This window comes from Patagioenas fasciata, chromosome 35 (genome assembly GCF_037038585.1).
Source record: "Patagioenas fasciata isolate bPatFas1 chromosome 35, bPatFas1.hap1, whole genome shotgun sequence".
Taxonomy (NCBI): Eukaryota; Metazoa; Chordata; class Aves; order Columbiformes; family Columbidae; genus Patagioenas; species Patagioenas fasciata.
The window spans coordinates 1,657,727-1,683,331 of record NC_092554.1 but is presented as its reverse complement, the minus strand read 5'-3'; positions in this window follow the sequence as shown (position 1 = coordinate 1,683,331).

The window sequence follows — 25,605 nt, the reverse complement described above, 5'->3', positions numbered from 1 at the left end:
AGCCCTGTCAGGCTTTGTCGAACCCTGTCGGGTTTGCTCGGGCCCTGTCGGGTTTGCTCGGGTCCTGTCGGGCTCTGTCGGGCCCTGTCGGGTTTGCTCGGGCCCTGTCAGGCTCCGTCGGGCCCTGTCGGATTTCCTCGGGCCCTCTCGGGTTCCGTCGGGCCCTCTCGGGTTCCGTCCGGCCCTGTCGGGTTTCCTCGGGCCCTGTCGGACTCTATCGAGCCCTGTCAGGCTCCGTGGGGCTCTTTCGGGTTTGCTCAGGCCCTGTCGGGCTCCGTCGGGCCCTGTCAGGCTTTGTCAGGTCCTGTCAGGTTTGCTCGGGCCCTGTCGGGCCTTGTCGGGCCCTGTTGGGTTTGCTCGGGCTCTGTCGGGCTCCAGCGTGCCCTGTCGGGTTTGCCCGGGCCCTGTCAGGCTCCATCAGGCCCTGTGGGGTTTGCGCGGGCCCTATCGGGCTCCGTGGGGCCCTGTCGGGTTTCCTCGGGCCCTGTCGGGCTCCATCGAGCCCTGTCAGGCTCCGTCGGGCCCTTTCGGGTTTGCTCGGGCCCTGTCGGGCTCCGTCGGGCCCTGTCGGGTTTGCTCAGGCCCTGTCGGGTTTGCTCGAGCCCTGTCGGGCTCCATCGGGTCCTGTCGGGTTTGCTCGGGCCCTATCGGGCTCCGTGGGGCCCTGTCGGGTTTCCTCGGGCCCTGTCGGGCTCCATCGAGCCCTGTCAGGCTCCGTCGGGCCCTTTTGGGTTTGCTCGGGCCCTGTCAGGCTCCGTCGGGCCCTGTCGGGTTTGCTCAGGCCCTGTCGGGTTTGCTCGAGCCCTGTCGGGCTCCATCGGGTCCTGTCGGGTTTGCTCGGGCCCTATCGGGCTCCGTCGGGCCCTGTCGGGTTTCCTCGGGCCCTGTCGGGCTCCATCGAGCCCTGTCAGGCTTCGTCGGGCCCTTTCGGGTTTGCTCGGGCCCTGTTGGGCTCCGTCAGGCCCTGTCGGGTTTGCTCGGGCCCTATCGGGCTCCGTCGAGCCCTGTCGGGTTTCCTCGGGCCCTGTCGGGCTCCATCGAGCCCTCTCAGGCTCCGTCGGGCCCTTTCGGGTTTGCTCGGGCCCTGTCGGGCTCCGTCGGGCCCTGTCGGGTTTGCTCGGGCCCTGTCGGGTTTGCTCGGGCCCTGTCAGGCTTTGTCAAGCCCTGTCGGGTTTGCTCAGGCCCTGTCGGGCTCCGTCGGGCCCTGTCAGGCTTTGTCGAACCCTGTCGGGTTTGCTCGGGCCCTGTCGGGTTTGCTCGGGCCCTGTCGGGCTCTGTCGGGCCCTGTCTGGTTTCCTCGGGCCCTGTCGGGCTTTGTCGGGCCCTGTCGGATTTGCTCGGGCCCTGTCGGGTTTGCTGAAGCCCTGTCAGGCTTCGTCGGACCCTGTCGGGTTTGCTCGGGCCCTGTCGGGCTCCGTCGAACCCTGTCGGGTTTGCTCGGGCCCTGTCAGGCTCCGTCGCGCCCTGTCGGGTTTCCTCGGGCCCTGTCGGGCTCCATCGAGCCCTGTCAGGTTTGCTCGGGCCCTGTCGGGTTTGCTCGGGCCCTGTCGGGCTCCATCGGACCCTATCAGGCTTTGGCGGGTCCTGTCGGGTTTGCTCAGGCCCTGTCGGGCCTTGTCAGCCCCTGTCAGGTTTGCTCGCGCCCTGTCGGGCTCCGTCGGGCCCTGTAAGGTTCTCTCGGGCCCTGTCAGGTTTGCTCGGGCCCTGTCACGCTCCGTCAGGCCCTATCGGGTTTGCTCGAGCCCTGTCGGGCTCCGTCAGGCCCTGTCAGGTTTGCTCGGGCCCTGTCGGGCCTTCTCAGGCCCTGTCGGGTTTGCTCGGGACCTGTCGGGTTTGCCCGCGTCCTGTCGGGCTGCGTCGGGCCCTGTCAGATTCGCTCGGGCCCTGTCGGGTTTGCTCGGGCCCTGTCAGGCTCCGTCAGGCCCTGTCGGGTTGGCTCGTGCCCTGTCGGGCTCCGTCAGGCCCTGTCAGGTTTGCTCAGGCCCTGTCGGGATCCGTTGGGCCTTGTCGGGTTTGCTCGGGCCCTGTCGGGCTCCTTCGTGCCCTGTCAGGTTTGCTCGGGCCCTGTCGGGTTTGCTCGGGCCCTGTCAGGCTCCGTCGGGCTCTGTCGGGTTTCCTCGGGCCCTGTCGGGCTCCATCGAGCCCTGTCAGGCTTTGTCGAACCCTGTCGGGTTTGCTCAGGCCCTGTCGGGTTTGCTCGGGTCCTGTCAGGCTCTGTCGGGCCCTGTCGGGTTTGCTCGGGCCCTGTCAGGCTCCGTCGGGCCCTGTCGGATTTCCTTGGGCCCTCTCGGGTTCCGTCGGGCCCTCTCGGGTTCCGTCCGGCCCTGTCGGGTTTCCTCGGGCCCTGTCGGACTCTATCGAGCCCTGTCAGGCTCCGTCGGGCTCTTTCGGGTTTGCTCAGGCCCTGTCGGGCTCCGTCGGGCCCTGTCAGGCTTTGTCAGGTCCTGTCAGGTTTGCTCGGGCCCTGTCGGGCCTTGTCGGGCCCTGTTGGGTTTGCTCGGGCTCTGTCGGGCTCCAGCGTGCCCTGTCGGGTTTGCCCGGGCCCTGTCAGGCTCCATCAGGCCCTGTCGGGTTTGCTCGGGCCCTATCGGGCTCCGTGGGGCCCTGTCGGGTTTCCTCGGGCCCTGTCGGGCTCCATCGAGCCCTGTCAGGCTCCGTCGGGCCCTGTCGGGTTTGCTCGGGCCCTGTCGGGCTCCGTCGGGCCCTGACGGGTTTGCTCAGGCCCTGTCGGGTTTGCTCGAGCCCTGTCGGGCTCCATCGGGTCCTGTCGGGTTTGCTCGGGCCCTATCGGGCTCCGTGGGGCCCTGTCGGGTTTCCTCGGGCCCTGTCGGGCTCCATCGAGCCCTGTCAGGCTTCGTCGGGCCCTTTCGGGTTTGCTCGGGCCCTGTCGGGCTCCGTCAGGCCCTGTCGGGTTTGCTCGGGCCCTGTCGGGTTTCTCAGGCCCTGTCAGGCTTTGTCAAGCCCTGTCGGGTTTGCTAGGGCCCTGTCGGGCTCCGTCGGGCCCTGTCAGGCTTTGTCGAACCCTGTCGGGTTTGCTCGGGCCCTGTCGGGTTTGCTCGGGCCCTGTCGGGCTCTGTCGGGCCCTGTCGGGCCCTGTCTGGTTTCCTCGGGCCCTGTCGGGCTCCGTCGGGCCCTGTCAGGCTTCGTCGGGCCCTTTCGGGTTTGCTCGGGCCCTGTTGGGCTCCGTCAGGCCCTGTCGGGTTTGCTCGGGCCCTATCGGGCTCCGTCGAGCCCTGTCGGGTTTCCTCGGGCCCTGTCGGGCTCCATCGAGCCCTCTCAGGCTCCGTCGGGCCCTTTCGGGTTTGCTCGGGCCCTGTCGGGCTCCGTCGGGCCCTGTTGGGTTTGTTCGGGCCCTGTCGGGTTTGCTCAGGCCCTGTCAGGCTTTGTCAAGCCCTGTCGGGTTTGCTAGGGCCCTGTCGGGCTCCGTCGGGCCCTGTCAGGCTTTGTCGAACCCTGTCGGGTTTGCTCGGGCCCTGTCGGGTTTGCTCGGGCCCTGTCGGGCTCTGTCGGGCCCTGTCTGGTTTCCTCGGGCCCTGTCGGGTTTGCTCGGGCCCTGTCGGGCTCCTTCGTGCCCTGTCAGGTTTGCTCGGGCCCTGTCGGGTTTGCTCGGGCCCTGTCAGGCTCCGTCGGGCTCTGTCGGGTTTCCTCGGGCCCTGTCGGGCTCCATCGAGCCCTGTCAGGCTTTGTCGAACCCTGTCGGGTTTGCTCGGGCCCTGTCGGGTTTGCTCGGGCCCTGTCAGGCTCCGTCGGGCCCTGTCGGATTTCCTCGGGCCCTCTCGGTTTCCGTCAGGCCCTCTCGGGTTCCGTCCGGCCCTGTCGGGTTTCCTCGGGCCCTGTCGGACTCTATCGAGCCCTGTCAGGCTCCGTCGGGCTCTTTCGGGTTTGCTCAGGCCCTGTCGGGCTCCGTCGGGCCCTGTCAGGCTTTGTCAGGTCCTGTCAGGTTTGCTTGGGCCCTGTCGGGCCTTCTCGGGCCCTGTTGGGTTTGCTCGGGCTCTGTCGGGCTCCAGCGTGCCCTGTCGGGTTTGCCCGGGCCCTGTCAGGCTCCATCAGGCCCTGTCGGGTTTGCTCGGGCCCTATCGGGCTCCGTGGGGCCCTGTCGGGTTTCCTCGGGCCCTGTCGGGCTCCATCGAGCCCTGTCAGGCTCCGTCAAGCCCTTTCGGGTTTGCTCGGGCCCTGTCGGGCTCCGTCGGGCCCTGTCGGGTTTGCTCAGGCCCTGTCGGGTTTGCTCAGGCCCTGTCAGGTTTGCTCGAGCCCTGTCGGGCTCCATCGGGTCCTGTCGGGTTTGCTCGGGCCCTATCGGGCTCCGTCGGGCCCTGTCGGGTTTCCTCGGGCCCTGTCGGGCTCCATCGAGCCCTGTCAGGCTTCGTCGGGCCCTGTCGGGTTTGCTCGGGCCCTGTCGGGCTCCGTCGGGCCCTGTCGGGTTTGCTCGGGCCCTATCGGGCTCCGTCGAGCCCTGTCGGGTTTGCTCGGGCCCTGTCGGGCTCCGTCAGGCCCTGTCAGGCTTTGTCGAACCCTGTCGGGTTTGCTCGGGCCCTGTCGGGTTTGCTCGGGCCCTGTCGGGCTCTGTCGGGCCCTGTCTGGTTTCCTCGGGCCCTGTCGGGCTTCGTCGGGCCCTGTCGGATTTCCTCAGGCCCTGTCGGGCTCCATCGAGCCCTGTCAGGTTTGCTCGGGCCCTGTCAGGCTCCGTCAGGCCCTATCGGGTTTCCTCGAGCCCTGTCGGGCTCCGTCAGGCCCTGTCAGGTTTGCTCGGGCCCTGTCGGGCCTTGTCAGGCCCTGTCGGGTTTGCTCGGGACCTGTCGGGTTTGCCTGCGTCCTGTCGGGCTCCGTCGGGCCCTGTCAGATTCGCTCGGGCCCTGTCAGGTTTGCTCGGGCCCTGTCAGGCTCCGTCAGGCCCTGTCGGGTTTGCTCGTGCCCTGTCGGGCTCCGTCGGGCCCTGTCAGGTTTGCTCAGGCCCTGTCGGGATCCGTTGGGCCTTGTCGGGTTTGCTCGGGCCCTGTCGGGCTCCTTCGTGCCCTGTCAGGTTTGCTCGGGCCCTGTCGGGTTTGCTCGGGCCCTGTCAGGCTCCGTCGGGCTCTGTCGGGTTTCCTCGGGCCCTGTCAGGCTCCATCGAGCCCTGTCAGGCTTTGTCGAACCCTGTCAGGTTTGCTCGGGCCCTGTCGGGTTTGCTCGGGTCCTGTCGGGCTCTGTCGGGCCCTGTCGGGTTTGCTCGGGCCCTGTCAGGCTCCGTCGGGCCCTGTCTGATTTCCTCGGGCCCTCTCGGGTTCTGTCGGGCCCTGTTTGGCTCCGTCCGGCCCTGTCGGGTTTCCTCGGGCCCTGTCGGACTCTATCGAGCCCTGTCAGGCTCCGTGGGGCTCTTTCGGGTTTGCTCAGGCCCTGTCGGGCTCCGTCGGGCCCTGTCAGGCTTTGTCAGGTCCTGTCAGGTTTGCTCGGGCCCTGTCGGGCCTTGTCGGGCCCTGTTGGGTTTGCTCGGGCTCTGTCGGGCTCCAGCGTGCCCTGTCGGGTTTGCCCGGGCCCTGTCAGGCTCCATCAGGCCCTGTCGGGTTTGCTCGGGCCCTATCGGGCTCTGTGGGGCCCTGTCGGGTTTCCTCGGGCCCTGTCGGGCTCCATCGAGCCCTGTCAGGCTCCGTCGGGCCCTTTCGGGTTTGCTCGGGCCCTGTCGGGCTCCGTCGGGCCCTGTCGGGTTTGCTCAGGCCCTGTCGGGTTTGCTCGAGCCCTGTCGGGCTCCATCGGGTCCTGTCGGGTTTGCTCGGGCCCTATCGGGCTCCGTCGGGCCCTGTCGGGTTTCCTCGGGCCCTGTCGGGCTCCATCGAGCCCTGTCAGGCTTCGTCGGGCCCTGTCGGGTTTGCTCGGGCCCTGTCGGGCTCCGTCAGGCCCTGTCGGGTTTGCTCGGGCCCTATCGGGCTCCGTCGAGCCCTGTCGGGTTTCCTCGGGCCCTGTCGGGCTCCATCGAGCCCTCTCAGGCTCCGTCGGGCCTTTTCGGGTTTGCTCGGGCCCTGTCGGGCTCCGTCGGGCCCTGACGGGTTTGCTCGGGCCCTGTCGGGTTTGCTCGGGCCCTGTTGGGCTCCGTCGGGCCCTGTCGGGTTTGCTCGGGCCCTGTCGGGCTCCGTCGGGCCCTGTCAGGCTTTGTCGAACCCTCTCGGGTTTGCTCGGGCCCTGTCGGGCTCTGTCGGGCCCTGTCTGGTTTCCTCGGGCCCTGTCGGGCTTCGTCGGGCCCTGTCAGATTTCCTCGGGCCCTGTCGGGCTCCATCGAGCCCTGTCAGGTTTGCTCGGGCCCTGTCGGGTTTGCTCAGGCCCTGTCGGGCTCCATCGGACCCTATCAGGCTTTGGCGGGTCCTGTCGGGTTTGCTCAGGCCCTGTCGGGCCTTGTCAGCCCCTGTCAGGTTTGCTCGCGCCCTGTCGGGCTCCGTCGGGCCCTGTCAGGTTCTCTCGGGCCCTGTCAGGTTTGCTCGGGCCCTGTCAGGCTCCGTCAGGCCCTATCGGGTTTGCTCGAGCCCTGTCGGGCTCCGTCAGGCCCTGTCAGGTTTGCTCGGGCCCTGTCGGGCCTTGTCAGGCCCTGTCGGGTTTGCTCGGGACCTGTCGGGTTTGCCTGCGTCCTGTCGGGCTCCGTCGGGCCCTGTCAGATTCGCTCGGGCCCTGTCGGGTTTGCTCGGGCCCTGTCAGGCTCCGTCAGGCCCTGTCGGGTTTGCTCGTGCCCTGTCGGGCTCCGTCGGGCCCTGTCAGGTTTGCTCAGGCCCTGTCGGGATCCGTTGGGCCTTGTCGGGTTTGCTCGGGCCCTGTCGGGCTCCTTCGTGCCCTGTCAGGTTTGCTCGGGCCCTGTCGGGTTTGCTCGGGCCCTGTCAGGCTCCGTCGGGCTCTGTCGGGTTTCCTCGGGCCCTGTCGGGCTCCATCGAGCCCTGTCAGGCTTTGTCGAACCCTGTCGGGTTTGCTCGGGCCCTGTCGGGTTTGCTCGGGTCCTGTCGGGCTCTGTCGGGCCCTGTCGGGTTTGCTCGGGCCCTGTCAGGCTCCGTCGGGCCCTGTCGGATTTCCTCGGGCCCTCTCGGGTTCCGTCGGGCCCTCTCGGGTTCCGTCCGGCCCTGTCGGGTTTCCTCGGGCCCTGTCGGACTCTATCGAGCCCTGTCAGGCTCCGTGGGGCTCTTTCGGGTTTGCTCAGGCCCTGTCGGGCTCCGTCGGGCCCTGTCAGGCTTTGTCAGGTCCTGTCAGGTTTGCTCGGGCCCTGTCGGGCCTTGTCGGGCCCTGTTGGGTTTGCTCGGGCTCTGTCGGGCTCCAGCGTGCCCTGTCGGGTTTGCCCGGGCCCTGTCAGGCTCCATCAGGCCCTGTGGGGTTTGCGCGGGCCCTATCGGGCTCCGTGGGGCCCTGTCGGGTTTCCTCGGGCCCTGTCGGGCTCCATCGAGCCCTGTCAGGCTCCGTCGGGCCCTTTCGGGTTTGCTCGGGCCCTGTCGGGCTCCGTCGGGCCCTGTCGGGTTTGCTCAGGCCCTGTCGGGTTTGCTCGAGCCCTGTCGGGCTCCATCGGGTCCTGTCGGGTTTGCTCGGGCCCTATCGGGCTCCGTGGGGCCCTGTCGGGTTTCCTCGGGCCCTGTCGGGCTCCATCGAGCCCTGTCAGGCTCCGTCGGGCCCTTTTGGGTTTGCTCGGGCCCTGTCAGGCTCCGTCGGGCCCTGTCGGGTTTGCTCAGGCCCTGTCGGGTTTGCTCGAGCCCTGTCGGGCTCCATCGGGTCCTGTCGGGTTTGCTCGGGCCCTATCGGGCTCCGTCGGGCCCTGTCGGGTTTCCTCGGGCCCTGTCGGGCTCCATCGAGCCCTGTCAGGCTTCGTCGGGCCCTTTCGGGTTTGCTCGGGCCCTGTTGGGCTCCGTCAGGCCCTGTCGGGTTTGCTCGGGCCCTATCGGGCTCCGTCGAGCCCTGTCGGGTTTCCTCGGGCCCTGTCGGGCTCCATCGAGCCCTCTCAGGCTCCGTCGGGCCCTTTCGGGTTTGCTCGGGCCCTGTCGGGCTCCGTCGGGCCCTGTCGGGTTTGCTCGGGCCCTGTCGGGTTTGCTCGGGCCCTGTCAGGCTTTGTCAAGCCCTGTCGGGTTTGCTCAGGCCCTGTCGGGCTCCGTCGGGCCCTGTCAGGCTTTGTCGAACCCTGTCGGGTTTGCTCGGGCCCTGTCGGGTTTGCTCGGGCCCTGTCGGGCTCTGTCGGGCCCTGTCTGGTTTCCTCGGGCCCTGTCGGGCTTTGTCGGGCCCTGTCGGATTTGCTCGGGCCCTGTCGGGTTTGCTGAAGCCCTGTCAGGCTTCGTCGGACCCTGTCGGGTTTGCTCGGGCCCTGTCGGGCTCCGTCGAACCCTGTCGGGTTTGCTCGGGCCCTGTCAGGCTCCGTCGCGCCCTGTCGGGTTTCCTCGGGCCCTGTCGGGCTCCATCGAGCCCTGTCAGGTTTGCTCGGGCCCTGTCGGGTTTGCTCGGGCCCTGTCGGGCTCCATCGGACCCTATCAGGCTTTGGCGGGTCCTGTCGGGTTTGCTCAGGCCCTGTCGGGCCTTGTCAGCCCCTGTCAGGTTTGCTCGCGCCCTGTCGGGCTCCGTCGGGCCCTGTAAGGTTCTCTCGGGCCCTGTCAGGTTTGCTCGGGCCCTGTCACGCTCCGTCAGGCCCTATCGGGTTTGCTCGGGCCCTGTCGGGCTCCGTCAGGCCCTGTCAGGTTTGCTCGGGCCCTGTCGGGCCTTCTCAGGCCCTGTCGGGTTTGCTCGGGACCTGTCGGGTTTGCCCGCGTCCTGTCGGGCTGCGTCGGGCCCTGTCAGATTCGCTCGGGCCCTGTCGGGTTTGCTCGGGCCCTGTCAGGCTCCGTCAGGCCCTGTCGGGTTGGCTCGTGCCCTGTCGGGCTCCGTCAGGCCCTGTCAGGTTTGCTCAGGCCCTGTCGGGATCCGTTGGGCCTTGTCGGGTTTGCTCGGGCCCTGTCGGGCTCCTTCGTGCCCTGTCAGGTTTGCTCGGGCCCTGTCGGGTTTGCTCGGGCCCTGTCAGGCTCCGTCGGGCTCTGTCGGGTTTCCTCGGGCCCTGTCGGGCTCCATCGAGCCCTGTCAGGCTTTGTCGAACCCTGTCGGGTTTGCTCAGGCCCTGTCGGGTTTGCTCGGGTCCTGTCAGGCTCTGTCGGGCCCTGTCGGGTTTGCTCGGGCCCTGTCAGGCTCCGTCGGGCCCTGTCGGATTTCCTTGGGCCCTCTCGGGTTCCGTCGGGCCCTCTCGGGTTCCGTCCGGCCCTGTCGGGTTTCCTCGGGCCCTGTCGGACTCTATCGAGCCCTGTCAGGCTCCGTCGGGCTCTTTCGGGTTTGCTCAGGCCCTGTCGGGCTCCGTCGGGCCCTGTCAGGCTTTGTCAGGTCCTGTCAGGTTTGCTCGGGCCCTGTCGGGCCTTGTCGGGCCCTGTTGGGTTTGCTCGGGCTCTGTCGGGCTCCAGCGTGCCCTGTCGGGTTTGCCCGGGCCCTGTCAGGCTCCATCAGGCCCTGTCGGGTTTGCTCGGGCCCTATCGGGCTCCGTGGGGCCCTGTCGGGTTTCCTCGGGCCCTGTCGGGCTCCATCGAGCCCTGTCAGGCTCCGTCGGGCCCTGTCGGGTTTGCTCGGGCCCTGTCGGGCTCCGTCGGGCCCTGACGGGTTTGCTCAGGCCCTGTCGGGTTTGCTCGAGCCCTGTCGGGCTCCATCGGGTCCTGTCGGGTTTGCTCGGGCCCTATCGGGCTCCGTGGGGCCCTGTCGGGTTTCCTCGGGCCCTGTCGGGCTCCATCGAGCCCTGTCAGGCTTCGTCGGGCCCTTTCGGGTTTGCTCGGGCCCTGTCGGGCTCCGTCAGGCCCTGTCGGGTTTGCTCGGGCCCTGTCGGGTTTCTCAGGCCCTGTCAGGCTTTGTCAAGCCCTGTCGGGTTTGCTAGGGCCCTGTCGGGCTCCGTCGGGCCCTGTCAGGCTTTGTCGAACCCTGTCGGGTTTGCTCGGGCCCTGTCGGGTTTGCTCGGGCCCTGTCGGGCTCTGTCGGGCCCTGTCGGGCCCTGTCTGGTTTCCTCGGGCCCTGTCGGGCTCCGTCGGGCCCTGTCAGGCTTCGTCGGGCCCTTTCGGGTTTGCTCGGGCCCTGTTGGGCTCCGTCAGGCCCTGTCGGGTTTGCTCGGGCCCTATCGGGCTCCGTCGAGCCCTGTCGGGTTTCCTCGGGCCCTGTCGGGCTCCATCGAGCCCTCTCAGGCTCCGTCGGGCCCTTTCGGGTTTGCTCGGGCCCTGTCGGGCTCCGTCGGGCCCTGTTGGGTTTGTTCGGGCCCTGTCGGGTTTGCTCAGGCCCTGTCAGGCTTTGTCAAGCCCTGTCGGGTTTGCTAGGGCCCTGTCGGGCTCCGTCGGGCCCTGTCAGGCTTTGTCGAACCCTGTCGGGTTTGCTCGGGCCCTGTCGGGTTTGCTCGGGCCCTGTCGGGCTCTGTCGGGCCCTGTCTGGTTTCCTCGGGCCCTGTCGGGCTCCGTCGGGCCCTGTCGGATTTGCTCGGACCCTGTCGGGTTTGCTGAAGCCCTGTCAGGCTTCGTCGGACCCTGTCGGGTTTGCTCGGGCCCTGTCGGGCTCCGTCGAACCCTGTCGGGTTTGCTCGGGCCCTGTCAGGCTCCGTCGCGCCCTGTCGGGTTTCCTCGGGCCCTGTCGGGCTCCATCGAGCCCTGTCAGGTTTGCTCGGGCCCTGTCGGGTTTGCGCGGGCCCTGTCGGGCTCCATCGGACCCTATCAGGCTTTGGCGGGTCCTGTCGGGTTTGCTCAGGCCCTGTCGGGCCTTGTCAGCCCCTGTCAGGTTTGCTCGCGCCCTGTCGGGCTCCGTCGGGCCCTTACAGGTTCTCTCGGGCCCTGTCAGGTTTGCTCGGGCCCTGTCAGGCTTCGTCAGGCCCTATCGGGTTTGCTCGAGCCCTGTCGGGCTCCGTCAGGCCCTGTCAGGTTTGCTCGGGCCCTGTCGGGCCTTGTCAGGCCCTGTCAGGTTTGCTCGGGCCCTGTCGGGTTTGCTCGGGCCCTGTCGGGCTCCATCGGACCCTATCAGGCTTTGGCGGGTCCTGTCGGGTTTGCTCAGGCCCTGTGGGGCCTTGTCAGCCCCTGTCAGGTTTGCTCGGGCCCTGTCAGGCTTCGTCAGGCCCTGTCGGGTTTGCTCGTGCCCTGTCGGGCTCCGTCGGGCCCTGTCAGGTTTGCTCAGGCCCTGTCGGGATCCGTTGGGCCTTGTCGGGTTTGCTCGGGCCCTGTCGGGCTCCTTCATGCCCTGTCAGGTTTGCTCGGGCCCTGTCGGGTTTGCTCGGGCCCTGTCAGGTTTGCTCGGGCCCTGTCGGGTTTGCTCGGGCTCTGTCGGGCTCCAGCGTGCCCTGTCGGGTTTGCCCGGGCCCTGTCAGGCTCCATCAGGCCCTGTCGGGTTTGCTCGGGCCCCATCGGGCTCCGTGGGGCCCTGTCGGGTTTCCTCGAGCCCTGTCAGGCTCCGTCGGGCCCCTTCGGGTTTGCTCGGGCCCTGTCGGGCTCCGTCCGGCCCTGTCGGGTTTGCTCAGGGCCTGTCGGGTTTGCTCGAGCCCTGTCGGGCTCCATCGGGTCCTGTCGGGTTTGCTCGGGCCCTATCGGGCTCCGTCGGGCCCTGTCGGGTTTCCTCGGGCCCTGTCGGGCTCCATCGAGCCCTGTCAGGCTTCGTCGGGCCCTGTCGGGTTTGCTCGGGCCCTGTCGGGCTCCGTCAGGCCCTGTCGGGTTTGCTCGGGCCCTATCGGGCTCCGTCGAGCCCTGTCGGGTTTCCTCGGGCCCTGTCGGGCTCCATCGAGCCCTGTCAGGCTCCGTCGGGCCCTTTCGGGTTTGCTCGGGCCCTGTCGGGCTCCGTCGGGCCCTGTCGGGTTTGCTCGGGCCCTGTCGGGTTTGCTCGGGCCCTGTCAGGCTTTGTCAAGCCCTGTCGGGTTTGCTAGGGCCCTGTCGGGCTCCGTCGGGCCCTGTCAGGCTTTGTCGAACCCTGTCGGGTTTCCTCGGGCCCTGTCGGGTTTGCTCGGGCCCTGTCGGGCTCTGTCGGGCCCTGTCTGGTTTCCTCGGGCCCTGTCGGGCTCCGTCGGGCCCTGTCGGATTTGCTCGGGCCCTGTCGGGTTTGCTGAAGCCCTGTCAGGCTTCGTCGGACCCTGTCGGGTTTGCTCGGGCGCTGTCGGGCTCCGTCGAACCCTGTCGGGTTTGCTCGGGCCCTGTCAGGCTCCGTCGCGCCCTGTCGGGTTTCCTCGGGCCCTGTCGGGCTCCATCGAGCCCTGTCAGGTTTGCTCGGGCCCTGTCGGGTTTGCTCGGGCCCTGTCGGGCTCCATCGGACCCTATCAGGCTTTGGCGGGTCCTGTCGGGTTTGCTCAGGCCCTGTCGGGCCTTGTCAGCCCCTGTCAGGTTTGCTCGCGCCCTGTCGGGCTCCGTCGGGCCCTGTCAGGTTCTCTCGGGCCCTGTCAGGTTTGCTCGGGCCCTGTCAGGCTCCGTCAGGCCCTATCGGGTTTGCTCGAGCCGTGTCGGGCTCCGTCAGGCCCTGTCAGGTTTGCTCGGGCCCTGTCGGGCCTTGTCAGGCCCTGTCGGGTTTGCTCGGGACCTGTCGGGTTTGCCCGCGTCCTGTCGGGCTCCGTCGGGCCCTGCCAGATTCGCTTGGGCCCTATCGGGTTTGCTCGGGCCCTGTCAGGCTCCGTCAGGCCCTGTCGGGTTTGCTCGTGCCCTGTCGGGCTCCGTCGGGCCCTGTCAGGTTTGCTCAGGCCCTGTCGGGATCCGTTGGGCCTTGTCGGGTTTGCTCGGGCCCTGTCGGGCTCCTTCATGCCCTGTCAGGTTTGCTCGGGCCCTGTCGGGTTTGCTCGGGCCCTGTCAGGTTTGCTCAAGCCCTGTCGGGTTTGCTCGGGCTCTGTCGGGCTCCAGCGTGCCCTGTCGGGTTTGCTCGGGCCCTGTCAGGCTCCATCAGGCCCTGTCGGGTTTGCTCGGGCCCTATCGGGCTCCGTGGGGCCCTGTCGGGTTTCCTCGGGCCCTGTCGGGCTCCATCGAGCCCTGTCAGGCTCCGTCGGGCCCTTTCAGGTTTGCTCGGGCCCTGTCGGGCTCCGTCGGGCCCTGTCGGGTTTGCTCAGGGCCTGTCGGGTTTGCTCGAGCCCTGTCGGGCTCCATCGGGTCCTGTCGGGTTTGCTCGGGCCGTATCGGGCTCCGTCGGGCCCTGTCGGTTTTCCTCGGGCCCTGTCGGGCTCCATCGAGCCCTGTCAGGCTTCGTCGGGCCCTTTCGGGTTTGCTCGGGCCCTGTCGGGCTCCGTCGGGCCCTGTCGGGTTTGCTCGGGCCCTGTCGGGTTTGCTCGGGCCCTGTCGGGCTCCGTCGGGCCCTGTCGGGTTTGCTCGGGCCCTGTCGGGCTCCGTCGGGCCCTGTCAGGCTTTGTCGAACCCTCTCGGGTTTGCTCGGGCCCTGTCGGGCTCTGTCGGGCCCTGTCTGGTTTCCTCGGGCCCTGTCGGGCTTCGTCGGGCCCTGTCGGATTTCCTCGGGCCCTGTCGGGCTCCATCGAGCCCTGTCAGGTTTGCTCGGGCCCTGTCGGGTTTGCTCAGGCCCTGTCGGGCTCCATCGGACCCTATCAGGCTTTGGCGGGTCCTGTCGGGTTTGCTCAGGCCCTGTCGGGCCTTGTCAGCCCCTGTCAGGTTTGCTCGCGCCCTGTCGGGCTCCGTCGGGCCCTGTCAGGTTCTCTCGGGCCCTGTCAGGTTTGCTCGGGCCCTGTCAGGCTCCGTCAGGCCCTATCGGGTTTGCTCGAGCCCTGTCGGGCTCCGTCAGGCCCTGTCAGGTTTGCTCGGGCCCTGTCGGGCCTTGTCAGGCCCTGTCGGGTTTGCTCGGGACCTGTCGGGTTTGCCTGCGTCCTGTCGGGCTCCGTCGGGCCCTGTCAGATTCGCTCGGGCCCTGTCGGGTTTGCTCGGGCCCTGTCAGGCTCCGTCAGGCCCTGTCGGGTTTGCTCGTGCCCTGTCGGGCTCCGTCGGGCCCTGTCAGGTTTGCTCAGGCCCTGTCGGGATCCGTTGGGCCTTGTCGGGTTTGCTCGGGCCCTGTCGGGCTCCTTCGTGCCCTGTCAGGTTTGCTCGGGCCCTGTCGGGTTTGCTCGGGCCCTGTCAGGCTCCGTCGGGCTCTGTCGGGTTTCCTCGGGCCCTGTCGGGCTCCATCGAGCCCTGTCAGGCTTTGTCGAACCCTGTCGGGTTTGCTCGGGCCCTGTCGGGTTTGCTCGGGTCCTGTCGGGCTCTGTCGGGCCCTGTCGGGTTTGCTCGGGCCCTGTCAGGCTCCGTCGGGCCCTGTCGGATTTCCTCGGGCCCTCTCGGGTTCTGTCGGGCCCTCTCGGGTTCCGTCCGGCCCTGTCGGGTTTCCTCGGGCCCTGTCGGACTCTATCGAGCCCTGTCAGGCTCCGTGGGGCTCTTTCGGGTTTGCTCAGGCCCTGTCGGGCTCCGTCGGGCCCTGTCAGGCTTTGTCAGGTCCTGTCAGGTTTGCTCGGGCCCTGTCGGGCCTTGTCGAGCCCTGTTGGGTTTGCTCGGGCTCTGTCGGGCTCCAGCGTGCCCTGTCGGGTTTGCCCGGGCCCTGTCAGGCTCCATCAGGCCCTGTGGGGTTTGCGCGGGCCCTCTCGGGCTCCGTGGGGCCCTGTCGGGTTTCCTCGGGCCCTGTCGGGCTCCATCGAGCCCTGTCAGGCTCCGTCGGGCCCTTTCGGGTTTGCTCGGGCCCTGTCGGGCTCCGTCGGGCCCTGTCGGGTTTGCTCAGGCCCTGTCGGGTTTGCTCGAGCCCTGTCGGGCTCCATCGGGTCCTGTCGGGTTTGCTCGGGCCCTATCGGGCTCCGTGGGGCCCTGTCGGGTTTCCTCGGGCCCTGTCGGGCTCCATCGAGCCCTGTCAGGCTCCGTCGGGCCCTTTTGGGTTTGCTCGGGCCCTGTCAGGCTCCGTCGGGCCCTGTCGGGTTTGCTCAGGCCCTGTCGGGTTTGCTCGAGCCCTGTCGGGCTCCATCGGGTCCTGTCGGGTTTGCTCGGGCCCTATCGGGCTCCGTCGGGCCCTGTCGGGTTTCCTCGGGCCCTGTCGGGCTCCATCGAGCCCTGTCAGGCTTCGTCGGGCCCTTTCGGGTTTGCTCGGGCCCTGTTGGGCTCCGTCAGGCCCTGTCGGGTTTGCTCGGGCCCTATCGGGCTCCGTCGAGCCCTGTCGGGTTTCCTCGGGCCCTGTCGGGCTCCATCGAGCCCTCTCAGGCTCCGTCGGGCCCTTTCGGGTTTGCTCGGGCCCTGTCGGGCTCCGTCGGGCCCTGTCGGGTTTGCTCGGGCCCTGTCGGGTTTGCTCGGGCCCTGTCAGGCTTTGTCAAGCCCTGTCGGGTTTGCTCAGGCCCTGTCGGGCTCCGTCGGGCCCTGTCAGGCTTTGTCGAACCCTGTCGGGTTTGCTCGGGCCCTGTCGGGTTTGCTCGGGCCCTGTCGGGCTCTGTCGGGCCCTGTCTGGTTTCCTCGGGCCCTGTCGGGCTTTGTCGGGCCCTGTCGGATTTGCTCGGGCCCTGTCGGGTTTGCTGAAGCCCTGTCAGGCTTCGTCGGACCCTGTCGGGTTTGCTCGGGCCCTGTCGGGCTCCGTCGAACCCTGTCGGGTTTGCTCGGGCCCTGTCAGGCTCCGTCGCGCCCTGTCGGGTTTCCTCGGGCCCTGTCGGGCTCCATCGAGCCCTGTCAGGTTTGCTCGGGCCCTGTCGGGTTTGCTCGGGCCCTGTCGGGCTCCATCGGACCCTATCAGGCTTTGGCGGGTCCTGTCGGGTTTGCTCAGGCCCTGTCGGGCCTTGTCAGCCCCTGTCAGGTTTGCTCGCGCCCTGTCGGGCTCCGTCGGGCCCTGTAAGGTTCTCTCGGGCCCTGTCAGGTTTGCTCGGGCCCTGTCACGCTCCGTCAGGCCCTATCGGGTTTGCTCGGGCCCTGTCGGGCTCCGTCAGGCCCTGTCAGGTTTGCTCGGGCCCTGTCGGGCCTTGTCAGGCCCTGTCGGGTTTGCTCGGGACCTGTCGGGTTTGCCCGCGTCCTGTCGGGCTGCGTCGGGCCCTGTCAGATTCGCTCGGGCCCTGTCGGGTTTGCTCGGGCCCTGTCAGGCTCCGTCAGGCCCTGTCGGGTTGGCTCGTGCCCTGTCGGGCTCCGTCAGGCCCTGTCAGGTTTGCTCAGGCCCTGTCGGGATCCGTTGGGCCTTGTCGGGTTTGCTCGGGCCCAGTCGGGCTCCTTCGTGCCCTGTCAGGTTTGCTCGGGCCCTGTCGGGTTTGCTCGGGCCCTGTCAGGCTCCGTCGGGCTCTGTCGGGTTTCCTCGGGCCCTGTCGGGCTCCATCGAGCCCTGTCAGGCTTTGTCGAACCCTGTCGGGTTTGCTCGGGCCCTGTCGGGTTTGCTCGGGTCCTGTCGGGCTCTGTCGGGCCCTGTCGGGTTTGCTCGGGCCCTGTCAGGCTCCGTCGGGCCCTGTCGGATTTCCTTGGGCCCTCTCGGGTTCCGTCGGGCCCTCTCGGGTTCCGTCCGGCCCTGTCGGGTTTCCTCGGGCCCTGTCGGACTCTATCGAGCCCTGTCAGGCTCCGTCGGGCTCTTTCGGGTTTGCTCAGGCCCTGTCGGGCTCCGTCGGGCCCTGTCAGGCTTTGTCAGGTCCTGTCAGGTTTGCTCGGGCCCTGTCGGGCCTTGTCGGGCCCTGTTGGGTTTGCTCGGGCTCTGTCGGGCTCCAGCGTGCCCTGTCGGGTTTGCCCGGGCCCTGTCAGGCTCCATCAGGCCCTGTCGGGTTTGCTCGGGCCCTATCGGGCTCCGTGGGGCCCTGTCGGGTTTCCTCGGGCCCTGTCGGGCTCCATCGAGCCCTGTCAGGCTCCGTCGGGCCCTGTCGGGTTTGCTCGGGCCCTGTCGGGCTCCGTCGGGCCCTGACGGGTTTGCTCAGGCCCTGTCGGGTTTGCTCGAGCCCTGTTGGGCTCCATCGGGTCCTGTCGGGTTTGCTCGGGCCCTATCGGGCTCCGTGGGGCCCTGTCGGGTTTCCTCGGGCCCTGTCGGGCTCCATCGAGCCCTGTCAGGCTTCGTCGGGCCCTTTCGGGTTTGCTCGGGCCCTGTCGGGCTCCGTCAGGCCCTGTCGGGTTTGCTCGGGCCCTGTCGGGTTTCTCAGGCCCTGTCAGGCTTTGTCAAGCCCTGTCGGGTTTGCTAGGGCCCTGTCGGGCTCCGTCGGGCCCTGTCGGGCTCCGTCGGGCCCTGTCAGGCTTTGTCGAACCCTGTCGGGTTTGCTCGGGCCCTGTCGGGTTTGCTCAGGCCCTGTCGGGCTCTGTCGGGCCCTGTCGGGCCCTGTCTGGTTTCCTCGGGCCCTGTCGGGCTCCGTCGGGCCCTGTCAGGCTTCGTCGGGCCCTGTCGGGTTTGCTCGGGCCCTGTTGGGCTCCGTCAGGCCCTGTCGGGTTTGCTCGGGCCCTATCGGGCTCCGTCGAGCCCTGTCGGGTTTCCTCGGGCCCTGTCGGGCTCCATCGAGCCCTCTCAGGCTCCGTCGGGCCCTTTCGGGTTTGCTCGGGCCCTGTCGGGCTCCGTCGGGCCCTGTCGGGTTTGTTCGGGCCCTGTCGGGTTTGCTCAGGCCCTGTCAGGCTTTGTCAAGCCCTGTCGGGTTTGCTAGGGCCCTGTCGGGCTCCGTCGGGCCCTGTCAGGCTTTGTCGAACCCTGTCGGGTTTGCTCGGGCCCTGTCGGGTTTGCTCGGGCCCTGTCGGGCTCTGTCGGGCCCTGTCTGGTTTCCTCGGGCCCTGTCGGGCTCCGTCGGGCCCTGTCGGATTTGCTCGGACCCTGTCGGGTTTGCTGAAGCCCTGTCAGGCTTCGTCGGACCCTGTCGGGTTTGCTCGGGCCCTGTCGGGCTCCGTCGAACCCTGTCGGGTTTGCTCGGGCCCTGTCAGGCTCCGTCGCGCCCTGTCGGGTTTCCTCGGGCCCTGTCGGGCTCCATCGAGCCCTGTCAGGTTTGCTCGGGCCCTGTCGGGTTTGCTCGGGCCCTGTCGGGCTCCATCGGACCCTATCAGGCTTTGGCGGGTCCTGTCGGGTTTGCTCAGGCCCTGTCGGGCCTTGTCAGCCCCTGTCAGGTTTGCTCGCGCCCTGTCGGGCTCCGTCGGGCCCTTACAGGTTCTCTCGGGCCCTGTCAGGTTTGCTCGGGCCCTGTCAGGCTTCGTCAGGCCCTATCGGGTTTGCTCGAGCCCTGTCGGGCTCCGTCAGGCCCTGTCAGGTTTGCTCGGGCCCTGTCGGGCCTTGTCAGGCCCTGTCAGGTTTGCTCGGGCCCTGTCGGGTTTGCTCGGGCCCTGTCGGGCTCCATCGGACCCTTTCAGGCTTTGGCGGGTCCTGTCGGGTTTGCTCAGGCCCTGTCGGGCCTTGTCAGCCCCTGTCAGGTTTGCTCGGGCCCTGTCAGGCTTCGTCAGGCCCTGTCGGGTTTGCTCGTGCCCTGTCGGGCTCCGTCGGGCCCTGTCAGGTTTGCTCAGGCCCTGTCGGGATCCGTTGGGCCTTGTCGGGTTTGCTCGGGCCCTGTCGGGCTCCTTCATGCCCTGTCAGGTTTGCTCGGGCCCTTTCGGGTTTGCTCGGGCCCTGTCAGGTTTGCTCGGGCCCTGTCGGGTTTGCTCGGGCTCTGTCGGGCTCCAGCGTGCCCTGTCGGGTTTGCCCGGGCCCTGTCAGGCTCCATCAGGCCCTGTCGGGTTTGCTCGGGCCCCATCGGGCTCCGTGGGGCCCTGTCGGGTTTCCTCGAGCCCTGTCAGGCTCCGTCGGGCCCTTTCGGGTTTGCTCGGGCCCTGTCGGGCTCCGTCCGGCCCTGTCGGGTTTGCTCAGGGCCTGTCGGGTTTGCTCGAGCCCTGTCGGGCTCCATCGGGTCCTGTCGGGTTTGCTCGGGCCCTATCGGGCTCCGTCGGGCCCTGTCGGGTTTCCTCGGGCCCTGTCGGGCTCCATCGAGCCCTGTCAGGCTTCGTCGGGCCCTGTCGGGTTTGCTCGGGCCCTGTCGGGCTCCGTCAGGCCCTGTCGGGTTTGCTCGGGCCCTATCGGGCTCCGTCGAGCCCTGTCGGGTTTCCTCGGGCCCTGTCGGGCTCCATCGAGCCCTGTCAGGCTCCGTCGGGCCCTTTCGGGTTTGCTCGGGCCCTGTCGGGCTCCGTCGGGCCCTGTCGGGTTTGCTCGGGCCCTGTCGGGTTTGCTCGGGCCCTGTCAGGCTTTGTCAAGCCCTGTCGGGTTTGCTAGGGCCCTGTCGGGCTCCGTCGGGCCCTGTCAGGCTTTGTCGAACCCTGTCGGGTTTGCTCGGGCCCTGTCGGGTTTGCTCGGGCCCTGTCGGGCTCTGTCGGGCCCTGTCTGGTTTCCTCGGGCCCTGTCGGGCTCCGTCGGGCCCTGTCGGATTTGCTCGGGCCCTGTCGGGTTTGCTGAAGCCCTGTCAGGCTTCGTCGGACCCTGTCGGGTTTGCTCGGGCGCTGTCGGGCTCCGTCGAACCCTGTCGGGTTTGCTCGGGCCCTGTCAGGCTCCGTCGCGCCCTGTCGGGTTTCCTCGGGCCCTGTCGGGCTCCATCGAGCCCTGTCAGGTTTGCTCGGGCCCTGTCGGGTTTGCTCGGGCCCTGTCGGGCTCCATCGGACCCTATCAGGCTTTGGCGGGTCCTGTCGGGTTTGCTCAGGCCCTGTCGGGCCTTGTCAGCCCCTGTCAGGTTTGCTCGCGCCCTGTCGGGCTCCGTCGGGCCCTGTCAGGTTCTCTCGGGCCCTGTCAGGTTTGCTCGGGCCCTGTCAGGCTCCGTCAGGCCCTATCGGGTTTGCTCGAGCCGTGTCGGGCTCCGTCAGGCCCTGTCAGGTTTGCTCGGGCCCTGTCGGGCCTTGTCAGGCCCTGTCGGGTTTGCTCGGGACCTGTCGGGTTTGCCCGCGTCCTGTCGGGCTCCGTCGGGCCCTGTCAGATTCGCTTGGGCCCTGTCGGGTTTGCTCGGGCCCTGTCAGGCTCCGTCAGGCCCTGTCGGGTTTGCTCGTGCCCTGTCGGGCTCCGTCGGGCCCTGTCAGGTTTGCTCAGGCCCTGTCGGGATCCGTTGGGCCTTGTCGGGTTTGCTCGGGCCCTGTCGGGCTCCTTCATGCCCTGTCAGGTTTGCTCGGGCCCTGTCGGGTTTGCTCGGGCCCTGTCAGGTTTGCTCAAGCCCTGTCGGGTTTGCTCGGGCTCTGTCGGGCTCCAGCGTGCCCTATCGGGTTTGCTCGGGCCCTGTCAGGCTCCATCAGGCCCTGTCGGGTTTGCTCGGGCCCTATCGGGCTCCATGGGGCCCTGTCGGGTTTCCTCGGGCCCTGTCGGGCTCCATCGAGCCCTGTCAGGCTCCGTCGGGCCCTTTCGGGTTTGCTCGGGCCCTGTCGGGCTCCGTCGGGCCCTGTCGGGTTTGCTCAGGGCCTGTCGGGTTTGCTCGAGCCCTGTCGGGCTCCATCGGGTCCTGTCGGGTTTGCACGGGCCGTATCGGGCTCCGTCGGGCCCTGTCGGGTTTCCTCGGGCCCTGTCGGGCTCCATCGAGCCCTGTCAGGCTTCGTCGGGCCCTTTCGGGTTTGCTCGGGCCCTGTCGGGCTCCGTCAGGCCCTGTCGGGTTTGCTCGGGCCCTATCGGGCTCCGTCGAGCCCTGTCGGGTTTCCTCGGGCCCTGTCGGGCTCCATCGAGCCCTGTCAGGCTCCGTCGGGCCCTTTCAGGTTTGCTCGGGCCCTGTCGGGCTCCGTCGGGCCCTGTCGGGTTTGCTCAAGCCCTGTCGGGTTTGCTCGGGCCCTGTCAGGCTTTGTCAAGCCCTGTCGGGTTTGCTAGGGCCCTGTCGGGCTCCGTCGGGCCCTGTCAGGCTTTGTCGAACCCTGTCGGGTTTGCTCGGGCCCTGTCGGGTTTGCTCGGGCCCTGTCGGGCTCTGTCGGGCCCTGTCTGGTTTCCTCGGGCCCTGTCGGGCTCCGTCGGGCCCTGTCGGGTTTGCTCGGGCCCTGTCGGGTTTGCTGAAGCCCTGTCAGGCTTCGTCGGACCCTGTCGGGTTTGCTCGGGCGCTGTCGGGCTCCGTTGAACCCTGTCGGGTTTGCTCGGGCCCTGTCAGGCTCCGTCGCGCCCTGTCGGGTTTCCTCGGGCCCTGTCGGGCTCCATCGAGCCCTGTCAGGTTTGCTCGGGCCCTGTCGGGTTTGCTCGGGCCCTGTCGGGCTCCATCGGACCCTATCAGGCTTTGGCGGGTCCTGTCGGGTTTGCTCAGGCCCTGTCGGGCCTTGTCAGCCCCTGTCAGGTTTGCTCGCGCCCTGTCGGGCTCCGTCGGGCCCTGTCAGGTTCTCTCGGGCCCTGTCAGGTTTGCTCGGGCCCTGTCAGGCTCCGTCAGGCCCTATCGGGTTTGCTCGAGCCCTGTCGGGCTCCGTCAGGCCCTGTCAGGTTTGCTCGGGCCCTGTCGGGCCTTGTCAGGCCCTGTCGGGTTTGCTCGGGACCTGTTGGGTTTGCCCGCGTCCTGTCGGGCTCTGTCGGGCACTGTCAGATTCGCTCGGGCCCTGTCGGGTTTGCTCGGGCCCTGTCAGGCTCCGTCAGGCCCTGTCGGGTTTGCTCGTGCCCTGTCGGGCTCCGTCGGGCCCTGTCAGGTTTGCTCAGGCCCTGTCGGGATCCGTTGGGCCTTGTCGGGTTTGCTCGGGCCCTGTCGGGCTCCTTCGTGCCCTGTCAGGTTTGCTCGGGCCCTGTCGGGTTTGCTCGGGCCCTGTCAGGCTCCGTCGGGCTTAGTCGGGTTTCCGTCGGGCCCTGTCGGGCTCCATCGAGCCCTGTCAGGCTTTGTCGAACCCTGTCGGGTTTGCTCGGGCCCTGTCGGGTTTGCTCGGGTCCTGTCGGGCTCTGTCGGGCCCTGTCGGGTTTGCTCGGGCCCTGTCAGGCTCCCTCGGGCCCTGTCGGATTTCCTCGGGCCCTCTCGGGTTCCGTCGGGCACTCTCGGGTTCCGTCCGGCCCTGTCGGGTTTCCTCGGGCCCTGTCGGACTCTATCGAGCCCTGTCAGGCTCCGTCGGGCTCTTTTGGGTTTGCTCAGGCCCTGTCGGGCTCCGTCGGGCCCTGTCAGGCTTTGTCAGGTCCTGTCAGGTTTGCTCGGGCCCTGTCGGGCCTTGTCGGGCCCTGTTGGGTTTGCTCGGGCTCTGTCGGGCTCCAGCGTGCCCTGTCGGGTTTGCCCGGGCCCTGTCAGGCTCCATCAGGCCCTGTCGGGTTTGCTCGGGCCCTATCGGGCTCCGTGGGGCCCTGTCGGGTTTCCTCGGGCCCTGTCGGGCTCCATCGAGCCCTGTCAGGCTCCGTCGGGCCCCTTCAGGTTTGCTCGGGCCCTGTCGGGCTCCGTCGGGCCCTGTCGGGTTTGCTCAGGCCCTGTCGGGTTTGCTCGAGCCCTATCGGGCTCCATCGGGTTTTGTCGGGTTTGCTCGGGCCCTATCGGGCTCCGTGGGGCCCTGTCGGGTTTCCTCGGGCCCTGTCGGGCTCCATCGAGCCCTGTCAGGCTTCGTCGGGCCCTTTCGGGTTTGCTCGGGCCCTGTCGGGCTCCGTCAGGCCCTGTCGGGTTTGCTCGGGCCCTAACGGGCTCCGTCGAGCCCTGTCGGGTTTCCTCGGGCCCTGTCGGGCTCCATCGAGCCCTGTCAGGCTCCGTCGGGCCCTTTCGGGTTTGCTCGGGCCCTGTTGGGCTCCGTCGGGCCCTGTCGGGTTTGCTCGGGCCCTGTCGGGTTTGCTCAGGCCCTGTCAGGCTTTGCCAAGCCCTGTCGGGTTTGCTAGGGCACTGTCGGGCTCCGTCGGGCCCTGTCAGGCTTTGTCGAACCCTGTCGGGTTTGCTCGGGCCCTGTCGGGTTTGCTCGGGTCCTGTCGGGCTCTGTCGGGCCCTGTCTGGTTTCCTCGGGCCCTGTCGGGCTCCGTCGGGCCCTGTCGGATTTGCTCGGGCCCTGTCGGGTTTGCTGAAGCCCTGTCAGGCTTCGTCGGACCCTGTCGGGTTTGCTCGCGCCCTGTCGGGCTCCGTCGAACCCTGTTGGGTTTGCTCGGGCCCTGTCAGGCTCCGTCGCGCCCTGTCGGGTTTCCTCGGGCCCTGTCGGGCTCCATCGAGCCCTGTCAGGTTTGCTCGGGCCCTGTCGGGTTTGCTCGGGCCCTGTCGGGCTCCATCGGACCCTATCAGGCTTTGGCGGGTCCTGTCGGGTTTGCTCAGACCCTGTCGGGCCTTGTCAGCCCCTGTCAGGTTTGCTCGCGCCCTGTCGGGCTCCGTCGGGCCCTGTCAGGTTCTCTCGGGCCCTGTCAGGTTTGCTCGGGCCCTGTCAGGCTCCGTCAGGCCCTATCGGGTTTGCTCGAGCCCTGTCGGGCTCCGTCAGGCCCTGTCAGGTTTGCTCGGGCCCTGTCGGGCCTTGTCAGGCCCTGTCGGGTTTGCTCGGGACCTGTTGGGTTTGCCTGCGTCCTGTTGGGCTCTGTCGGGCACTGTCAGATTCGCTCGGGCCCTGTCGGGTTTGCTCGGGCCCTGTCAGGCTCCGTCAGGCCCTGTCGGGTTTGCTCGTGCCCTGTCGGGCTCCGTCGGGCCCTGTCAGGTTTGCTCAGGCCCTGTCGGGATCCGTTGGGCCTTGTCGGGTTTGCTCGGGCCCTGTCGGGCTCCTTCGTGCCCTGTCAGGTTTGCTCGGGCCCTGTCGGGTTTGCTCGGGCCCTGTCAGGCTCCGTCGGGCTCTGTCGGGTTTCCGTCGGGCCCTGTCGGGCTCCATCGAGCCCTGTCAGGCTTTGTCGAACCCTGTCGGGTTTGCTCGGGCCCTGTCGGGTTTGCTCGGGTCCTGTCGGGCTCTGTCGGGCCCTGTCGGGTTTGCTCGGGCCCTGTCAGGCTCCCTCGGGCCCTGTCGGATTTCCTCGGGCCCTCTCGGGTTCCGTCGGGCCCTCTCGGGTTCCGTCCGGCCCTGTCGGGTTTCCTCGGGCCCTGTCGGACTCTATCGAGCCCTGTCAGGCTCCGTCGGGCTCTTTTGGGTTTGCTCAGGCCCTGTCGGGCTCCGTCGGGCCCTGTCAGGCTTTGTCAGGTCCTGTCAGGTTTGCTCGGGCCCTGTCGGGCCTTGTCGGGCCCTGTTGGGTTTGCTCGGGCTCTGTCGGGCTCCAGCGTGCCCTGTCGGGTTTGCCCGGGCCCTGTCAGGCTCCATCAGGCCCTGTCGGGTTTGCTCGGGCCCTATCGGGCTCCGTGGGGCCCTGTCGGGTTTGTTCGGGCCCTGTCGGGTTTGCTCAGGCCCTGTCAGGCTTTGTCAAGCCCTGTCGGGTTTGCTAGGGCCCTGTCGGGCTCCGTCGGGCCCTGTCAGGCTTTGTCGAACCCTGTCGGGTTTGCTCGGGCCCTGTCGGGTTTGCTCGGGCCCTGTCGGGCTCTGTCGGGCCCTGTCTGGTTTCCTCGGGCCCTGTCGGGCTCCGTCGGGCCCTGTCGGATTTGCTCGGACCCTGTCGGGTTTGCTGAAGCCCTGTCAGGCTTCGTCGGACCCTGTCGGGTTTGCTCGGGCCCTGTCGGGCTCCGTCGAACCCTGTCGGGTTTGCTCGGGCCCTGTCAGGCTCCGTCGCGCCCTGTCGGGTTTCCTCGGGCCCTGTCGGGCTCCATCGAGCCCTGTCAGGTTTGCTCGGGCCCTGTCGGGTTTGCTCGGGCCCTGTCGGGCTCCATCGGACCCTATCAGGCTTTGGCGGGTCCTGTCGGGTTTGCTCAGGCCCTGTCGGGCCTTGTCAGCCCCTGTCAGGTTTGCTCGCGCCCTGTCGGGCTCCGTCGGGCCCTTACAGGTTCTCTCGGGCCCTGTCAGGTTTGCTCGGGCCCTGTCAGGCTTCGTCAGGCCCTATCGGGTTTGCTCGAGCCCTGTCGGGCTCCGTCAGGCCCTGTCAGGTTTGCTCGGGCCCTGTCGGGCCTTGTCAGGCCCTGTCAGGTTTGCTCGGGCCCTGTCGGGTTTGCTCGGGCCCTGTCGGGCTCCATCGGACCCTATCAGGCTTTGGCGGGTCCTGTCGGGTTTGCTCAGGCCCTGTCGGGCCTTGTCAGCCCCTGTCAGGTTTGCTCGGGCCCTGTCAGGCTTCGTCAGGCCCTGTCGGGTTTGCTCGTGCCCTGTCGGGCTCCGTCGGGCCCTGTCAGGTTTGCTCAGGCCCTGTCGGGATCCGTTGGGCCTTGTCGGGTTTGCTCGGGCCCTGTCGGGCTCCTTCATGCCCTGTCAGGTTTGCTCGGGCCCTGTCGGGTTTGCTCGGGCCCTGTCAGGTTTGCTCGGGCCCTGTCGGGTTTGCTCGGGCTCTGTCGGGCTCCAGCGTGCCCTGTCGGGTTTGCCCGGGCCCTGTCAGGCTCCATCAGGCCCTGTCGGGTTTGCTCGGGCCCCATCGGGCTCCGTGGGGCCCTGTCGGGTTTCCTCGAGCCCTGTCAGGCTCCGTCGGGCCCTTTCGGGTTTGCTCGGGCCTTGTCGGGCTCCGTCCGGCCCTGTCGGGTTTGCTCAGGGCCTGTCGGGTTTGCTCGAGCCCTGTCGGGCTCCATCGGGTCCTGTCGGGTTTGCTCGGGCCCTATCGGGCTCCGTCGGGCCCTGTCGGGTTTCCTCGGGCCCTGTCGGGCTCCATCGAGCCCTGTCAGGCTTCGTCGGGCCCTGTCGGGTTTGCTCGGGCCCTGTCGGGCTCCGTCAGGCCCTGTCGGGTTTGCTCGGGCCCTATCGGGCTCCGTCGAGCCCTGTCGGGTTTCCTCGGGCCCTGTCGGGCTCCATCGAGCCCTGTCAGGCTCCGTCGGGCCCTTTCGGGTTTGCTCGGGCCCTGTCGGGCTCC